This window comes from Acomys russatus, chromosome 24, assembly GCF_903995435.1.
Source record: "Acomys russatus chromosome 24, mAcoRus1.1, whole genome shotgun sequence".
Classification (NCBI taxonomy): domain Eukaryota; kingdom Metazoa; phylum Chordata; class Mammalia; order Rodentia; family Muridae; genus Acomys; species Acomys russatus.
In genome coordinates, this window is record NC_067160.1 from 44,603,751 (window position 1) to 44,612,291 (window position 8,541).

The window sequence follows — 8,541 nt, forward strand, 5'->3', positions numbered from 1 at the left end:
TTTGAATGATCATGGGTGAGTAGGTCATTGAACACATTCACCCAGAACTTCTCATGATTTTTCTAGAGTGTTCTAAACTACAAAATTAAACATTTTTTCTTTTTCTTTAGAAGGTCATCCTCCCATCACACGCAAGAAGAAATTTGGTTTGGTAAGTCTGAATACATTGAACTCATTACCGCTATAGTTTTACAAGCCAAGGTTTTCTTTTTCATATTCCTACATTTTTCATCTATCAACCCTTCTAAAATCTGATCATAATCGAGGGGATTCCAAGATGGTGCCGACCATTAAGCCACATACCTGATCTATTCCGAGGAGAGCAGAGACATAAGTGGAGCAACAGATTGCTGGACTTTGAGAACTGTAGGTGAGTGGGGCCCCAAAGGCCGCAGACCAAACAGGGGGCCTACCCCCCTTGGTCAAGCAACATCCCGGGGTGCTAAACCCACTCCCCAAACTCTGAAACGAAATCCACATGCAAACTGCAGCCTGTATATAAAGCACAGACTCGCTGTTTGGACAGGGGATTTTCCAGAGTCCCCAGCCAGAGGAGTCTCAGTGAAGAGCGTGAATCTGCCCTGGGATTCCTCCTTTCACACTACCCCAAACTGCGGAGGACACCCGCATAGGCCGAGTGGAAACACAGGCGGCGGGACCCAACAGAGACAGCTAAAGTGGGACTGCAGCTCACTGGCCATCCGGATCAGGTCCCATATATGATCGCATGAAAATCCCTGGTCCGAGACCCACCACAGTGGCTCAAGCCTGTCTTCCTAGACCCCCTGCCAACTTCTCTCTTTCCAGTGGCAGCTTTCGAGATTCTCGAAACATCCGAAGAACACCCAGGTGTTCGCCCCAAAGCCCGCTGCCTGACAACGAACAACAAGAGATGACTTCCTAGTCATCTCTGTCATTTTAATTAACATACAGATTCATCTAGGTTACATTTTTCCCTTCTCAGATCTCTGATTATATTGATGGTTGAGCTAATGGTAGCTTAATAGCTAGAAGACAATTAGATAAACGTTTAAAGGTTGATACATGCAAGATAAAAAACCTGATCCAAGAAGATGTTTTAAGGTTGTATACAAAAAAAAAACATGTTTCAAGTTGATAAATGCAAATGTTTAAAGGTCTGAAAAATGTTTAATATTTGAGGGTCTAAAAAAGTGTTCAAATGTTGGTAAGTGCAAGTTACAGATTTAAAATAAGATCAACGGTTATAATCAACTGGTAAAGTAACTGGCTGCTTATAAATCAGTCCCAAGATCAAGAGTTTAATTTTCTTTCATTGTGTTCTGAATATAAATTTAAGGGTGCTTCTCGTCATGCTAAAAATGAGTCTGTCCGATCTGTATATCAAGTCTTCTGGACTAAAAAATTGTTCATGCTTGTACTGGGTCTCAAAAATATGAGTCTGCTGCTACTGTCATTTACAATTATAAGGGGCAACAGTATGAATACCAGCTATTTCAGACTAGCCCCAATGACCCCCTTCCTAAAGACAGCCCCTGGATCCAGCAATTTCTTCAAGCTTGGGCAGAGACCAGAGGGCTAGGACTGGCCCATAATCAGCCCCCTACTCTCAAACCCACGGCTGTACCGGTCTCTGTAAAACAATATCCTATGAGCCAAGAGGCCCGGATCAATTCCTACAATTAGGGGTCCTAAGACCTTGCCACACTCCCTGAAATAATCCTCTCTTGCCTGTCAAAAAACCAGGGACACAGGACTATAAACCAGTACAGGACCTCTGAAAAGTAAGCAAAAGGCTGATAGACATCCATCCCATGGTACCTAACCCTTATAATCTTCTAAGTACGTTGAGGCCAGATTTTACCTGGTGTACTGTCATAGATTTAAAGGACACGTTCTTTTGCTTGCCTTTGGTCCCCTCAGAGCCAACCATACATTGCCTTTAAATAAAAAGACCCGAACTGGGACTTGGGGCAAGTTACCTGGACACGCCTTCGCCAAGGTTTTAAAAACTCGCCTGCTCTTTTTGATAGAACACTCCACCAGGATTTGACTGATTTCCATGTCATGCATCCAGAAATAACTCTCTTACAATATGTAAATAACCTGTTGCTGGCCTCCCCCACCCAGGAGGCCTATATTAGAGCTACTCAACACCTACTCCAGGAACTGGGTAACAAGGGCTATCAGGCCTCAGCTAAAAAGACACAAGACACAACTCTGTGGTCAAGAGCGACTCTCAACCCAGCTACCTTGTTGCCAGCCCCAGATCAGACACAAGAGACTCCGCATGACTGTCACCAGGTGATGGCAGAGACACATGGTACACGAGAAGACCTACAAGAGGCTGATCATACTTGGTATACTGATGACAGCAGCTTCCTGGATCCCGGTACCAGAAGGCCTGGGGTGGCTGTGATAAATGGACAGAAAGTCATCTGAGCACAGGCTCTTCCTCAGGGGACCTCGGCCCAAAGGGCAGAACTTGTCGCCCTAACCAAGACATTAAAACTTTCCACAGACAAGAGAGCTAATATGCTAATATTTACACCGATAGCCGATATACATTTGCTACTGCTCATATCCATGAAAGTATTTATAAACAATGAAGACTTCTGACCTCGGAGGACAAGAAGATTAAAAATAAGCCTGAAATTAAAACTATCCTCAAAGCCCTATTTCTGCCAGAACAAATAGCCAAGTCGGGACTCCTGGTATTGTCTATTGGGTCTAGAGACCCCCTACCCCAGCCTGAGGCTTATAACTACTCTTCTGAGGACCAAGCCAAGGTCATCCTAAATAACATCTTTCCTCGGTTTGGACTTCCCAAGGTAATCAGGTCAGATAACGGGCCAGCCTTGATCTCCCAGGTAAGTCAGGGACTGGCCAAGACCTTGGAGATTAATTAAAATTTGCATTGTGCTTACAGACCCCAAAGTTCAGGACAGTTAAAATAAATCGGACTCTAAAAGAGACCTTGACTAAATTGACCATTGAGACTGGCTTAAAAGATTAGAGATGCCTGCTACCCTTTGCTCTATTCAAAGCCAGAAATACTCCCTCACACTTTAACCTGGCCCCCTATAAAATCTTGTATGGGGGACCACCCCCTTTCTCTACTATGCTTAATCATTATCAACCTTCTGCTTCCAAAACTGACTTACACGCCCGCCTTAAAAGACTCCAGGCGGTTCAGGCCCAAGTTTGGGGCCCACTGGCTAAACTTTAGAAGCCTGGCCACTCTCAGACAGCGAGACATCCCTTCCACATTGGTGACTCTGTCTACATCTGCCGACACCGATCTCAAAAACTCGAACCTCGCTGGAATGGGCCTTACACTGTCCTGCTCACCACACCCACCACTCTCAAGGTTGACAGAATTGCCACCTGGGTTCACGCCTCTCACACCAAAGCTGCCCCAGGGACTCTTGACTCTGCTCTAGATACCACGTGACAGCTCCATCGCTCCCAAGATCCACTCAAGATAAGACTTACACAATTATGTGATTGATTATAAGTATTCTGCTTCCCATCCTCATACCCTGTTTTGGCTATAACTCAGGCCCTGATCCTAACTGAACAGTGCCAAGCCCTCCGAAATGGGGACATGCCTTAAGATTAAGGCCAGTTAAAAATCTCAAGGGGGGAATTGTAAGGCTCTCTCTGTCAGCCAGCCTGGGAAGGTGACCCAGGCAAGCTTGGGAAAATGACCCAAAAAGAATTGAAGGCCAGCTCAGCTTCAGTTTCTGAGATCAAAGTGGCCAACCGAGATAAACAATTTCAACTAAGATAAACAATTTTCAAAAAGGTACCATCTGAAACTTCTGGAAACTCCCCAACACCCCTCCCTGCCAAGAATAGCCCCCAAGACCAACAACCCTGGCAATAGCCAATAACATTTAGACAAGCACCCCTAGTGGCCTCCAGGGCCAATCCTAACATAGGGCACGTAGCCCCTCCTAACCTTTGCGGTTTTAACCTTTAAAAAGTCCGTGACAGTGACTCGGGGTGCGCCTCCTCCCTCACTCCCAAGTGATTGCTGAGGCCCCCTGATGCGCATCAGTGATAAACCTTGTGCTTTTACATCAACACTGTGGTCCTCAAGTGGTCTCTCGCGATGACCCCCTACTACCAGAGTAAACTCTAGAGTCCAACACCGCCACATAATAATAACACAAATATACAGAACAAGGAAAAAATATTGAAAGCGGCAAGAGAAAAAGGCCGAGTAACATACGAAGGCAAACCTATCAAAATTACTCCTGACTTCTCAGCAGAGACCATGAAAGCCAGTAGGGCCTGGACAGAGGTGCTGCAAACCCTAAGAGAACACAGTTACCAGGCAAGACTACTATATCCAGCAAAATTATCAATAACCATTGATGGATAAGACAAGATACTCCATGATAAAAACAAATTCAAACAGTACCTAGCCACAAATCCGGCTTTACAGAAGTTACTAGAAGGAAAACTCCACCCCAACTGGTCAAACTATAACCATAACTACATAGGAAATAGGTAACTATACCATTGCAAAATCACAACCTCACAAAATCTTGACTGTTACAAATACCAAAAATGAATTGACTTACCAATCACTGGTCATTAATATCTCTCAGCGTCAATGGTCTCAATTCTCCAATAAGAAGACACAGAGGAGATCCAGTGTGGACTGTGCTCGGAGGCTCCAGTGAACAATTCAAGGAATTGCACAGATTTCTGGGCCAGGAACACCGAGGTCTCCACACCACGGCAGCGGGAGAACTCCACGGTTCAGAGGGACCAGGGTATGGAGGACCTGCGTGCCCCTGCACACGGGAGGAGCACGGATTTTTTCACATCGGAGTAGCAGTGGCAGAGGCAGCAGCAGCAGCGGCACCAGCAGCACCAGCAGCTGAGGTTTGCAGCTCAGAGCCTTCCGGTGGAGACGACTGGTGTGGTGGCTGGTGGGAGTTGCTGCGGAAGAGGAGACTCTGGCAGGCTTTGGGTCGCGTGGTGCCTAGGGACCCAGACTGGACTCAGCAGACAGTTCGGCCCCAGAGTCCCGGGTACAGTTCAGTCTGCCCAGTGCCGTGGAGACGCTGACTCAACTCAGCAAGCAATTCTGCCCAAGGCACCACCTCAGCTCAGCAGCAGCGGCCCTGTGGTGATGCAGTCTGGGCGGAGCGTTTGGTTGCACCAGCGGTGCTGGCTCAGCGCAGCCGCAGTTCTCCTGCTGTGACGCAGGCTGGGCGGAGCACTCATTTCCACCACCGGTGCTGGCTCAGCGCAGCCGCAGTTCTCCTGTGGTGACGCATGTTGGGCCCAGCGATCAGTTTCACCAGCTCTAAGACTCAGGTTGGACACAGTGTGCAGTTTGAAACCAGAATTCCTGGCTGAGCTTGGTGGACAGTTCAGGCCCTGAGTCAATAACTGACCACAGCACACACTTTGGGCCAAAAGCCCCTAGCTGAACTTGGTGCGCAGTCCCAGCCCAAAAATTCTCGCTGGACCCTGTGTGCATTTTGGGCCCAGAATCCCTAGCTAAGCTCGGCAGATGCTTCAGGCCCTGAGAATCTAGCAGAGTTTGGCCTGTGGTTCGTTCCCAGTGTTCCTGACTGGACTCGGCAGGGGACACAGAAGGCTGTGGATACCTTGGCCTGACCCAATGCTCATTTAGAGACCCAGAACAATTGCAGGACCCACAGCACAGGGGAGCTGAGGATCACCGGATGTGAGAGTCCAAAACGACAGGACTAACCTCCTAACATCCACACCAGTGAAGCATTAGAGCTTTCAGCCTAGGGAAATCATGATAAAACAAGTGAATCTATCATCAGACTCCCTCCATCCAACTCTGGAAGATACCCAAAAAAAACAAAGACGGCAAGATGTCTAAAGGACAGCGAAAAAGCATACAAAAAAACCCAAAACAACATGGCATCTCCACTTTCCAGCTATCCCAAAGAAAACAACCCCGAGAACTCAAATACAATGGAAACACAAGAAAATGGCCTCAAATCCTTAGTAATGAGGATGGTAATGGAGGAAACAAATAAAATTCATAATCAAATGCACAAAGACGCAGACAAACAGGTGAGAGACATAAAAGAAGCACATAGAGTGGAACTGGAAAAATTGCAGGAAAATGCAAAAAACCAGATGAAATAAAATAAATAAAAGGGTTCAAGCACTGCAGACCTATAATGAGGCAATGGAAGAAACTCAGGAGTATACAAACAATCATATGAAAGAAATCAAAAAATCAGATCAAGATCTGAAAATGAAAATGGATTCAATGATAAACACACAGACAGAAGAAAAACGAGAATGTGAGACCTCAGAGAAGAAGGCGAGCAACACAGAGGTGAGCTTTTCTAACAGAATCCAAGAGATGGAAGAACGAATCTCAGGTCTAGAAGATACAATCACAGATCTTGAATCAACCATTAAAGAAAATGCCAAATCTGGAAAACTCCTGACACAAACATCCAAGAGATTAAGGACACCATGAAAAGAAGAAATCTGAGGATAATAGGCATTGAAGAAAGAGAAGATATCAGACTCCAAGGCCCAGAAACTATTCTCAACAAAATCATAGAAGAAAATTTCCCCAATCTAAAGAAAGAGATGCCTATAAACATACAAGAGGCCTACAGAACACCAAATAGAATTGACCAGAAAAGAAAAACTGCCCGTCACATAATAATCAAAACACAAAACATACAGAACAAAGAAAAAATATTAAAAGCGGCAATGGAAAAGGGCCAAATAACATTTAATGGCAAACCTATCAGAATTACAGCCGACTTCTCAGCAGAGACCATAAAATCCAGAAGGGCCTGGACAGAGATCGTGCAAACCCTAAGAGACCACAGATGCCAGGCCAGACTACTTTACCCAACAAAGCTATCAATAACCATTGATGGAGAAAACAAAATATTCCATGACAAAAACAAATTCAAACAGTACCTAACCACAAATCCAGCTTTACAGTAGGTACTAGAAGGAAAACTCCATCCCAAAGTGTCAAGCTACAACCAGAACTACTCAGGAAATAGATAACTATCCCATGGCAAAAACAAAGCTACACAAACACTCGACTGGAAACAACATCAAAATTAAGACCCTTAACAGTCATTGGTCATTAATATCTCTCAACATCAATGGTCTCAATTCTCCAATAAAAAGACACAGACTAACTGAATGGGTGCATAAACAAGATCCAACATTCTTCTGCATTCAAGAAACACATCTCACCCATAATGATAGGCATCACCTCAGGGAAAAGGTTGGAAAAAAATATTCCAAGCAAATGGTCACAAGAAGCAAGCAGGTGTAGCCATTTTAGTATCGAACAAAATAGATTTTCAACCAAAATTAATCAAAAGAAATGAGGAAGGACACTTCATACTCATCAAAGGTGAAGTCAACCAAGATGACATCACAATTCTGAACATCTATGCTCCCAATACAAGGGCACCCACGTTTGTAAAAAATCTGCTAAAAAAGCTTAAACCACACATCGATCCCCAAACAATAATAGTGGGAGACTTCAACACCCTACTCTCATGGAAGGATAAGTCATTGAAACAGAAACTAATCCGAGAAATAACATCATTAACCAATGCCATGGGTCAAATGGATCTAACAGATATCTATAGAACCTTTCACCCAAACAAGAAAGAATATACCTTCTTCTCTGCACCCCATGGAACCTTCTCCAAAATCGATCACATCGTAGGTCACAAAGCAAGCCTCAATAGATACAAGAGGATTGAAATAATATCTTGTATCCTATCAGATCACCATGCTCTTAGGCTGCAATTCAACAACAACAGAAATAACAAAAAGCCTACACATACGTGGAAACGAAACAACTCTCTGCTAAATGACACCTGGGTCTGGGGAAGAAAGAAAGAAAAAAATCAAGGAGTTTCTAATTCAATGAAAATGAAGGAACAACATACCCAAATTTGTGGGATACATTGAAAGCAGTGCTAAGAGGAAAATTCATAGCACTAAGTGCCTTTAAAAAAGAAATTGGAAACATTGCACATAAGCATCTTAACGACACAACTGGAAGCCCTAGAAAAAAAAAAGAAGCAGAAACACCCAAGAGGAGTAGACGCCTGGAAATAATCAAACCCAGGGCTGAAATTAACAAATTAGAAACTAAGAAAACAGTCCAAAGAATCAACAAAACCAAGAGCTGGTTCTTTGAGAAAATCAACAAGATAGACAGACTGTTAGCCAACCTAACTAAAAGGCAGAGAGACAGTATTGAATCAACAAATCAGTAATGAAAAGGGAGACATAACAATAGAAACTGAAGAAATACAAAGAATCATAAGATCCTACTGTGAAGGCATACATGCCACAAAATTTGAAAATCTAAGGGAAATGGACAATTTTCTTGATCAATTTCACTTGCCAAAGTTGAATGAAGAAGAACAGATAAACAAGCTAAATAGTCCCATTTCCCCTACAGAAATAGAAGCAATCATCGATGGTCTCCCAACCAAAAAAAGCCCAGGGCCATATGGTTTCAGTGCAGAATTCTACCAGACCGCGAGGGCGAGC